At 40.0% G+C, this 275-nt stretch overlaps 1 protein-coding gene across 1 annotated transcript in view; it reads right to left on the bottom strand.

Moving 5' to 3' along the window:
• ATRNL1 (attractin like 1) overlaps positions 1-275 on the bottom strand; it is a 767,076-nt gene that overhangs the window by 284,898 nt on the left and 481,903 nt on the right. The window lies entirely within an intron of this gene.

Genomic DNA, 275 nt, shown 5'->3' on the forward strand with positions numbered 1-275 from the left:
TATCTGTTTAACAGATGTGTGTCATTTATCAAAATTTAAGGGAATGAACTCTAGGCTGACTTCAATGGAGAGAAATACTTAAGAAAGTTGAGTGCTACACACTCAGAAAAGTGACAATGGCCAAATTCAATCAGGGAGAGACTGCAGAGAGAAGACAGGGTAGTGATGAAGCAAGCATCTTCTGTTACTTTAAAATTTTACTTTTGACCTGACTTTGACCACTACAAGATGTGTGAGTGTGGCTGTGTGTTTCCTGGCTTGTTCTCTGGGGGTAG

This window comes from Crocuta crocuta, unplaced genomic scaffold (genome assembly GCF_008692635.1).
Source record: "Crocuta crocuta isolate KB4526 unplaced genomic scaffold, BGI_CrCroc_1.0 scaffold138, whole genome shotgun sequence".
In the NCBI taxonomy this organism is placed as follows: Eukaryota; Metazoa; Chordata; class Mammalia; order Carnivora; family Hyaenidae; genus Crocuta; species Crocuta crocuta.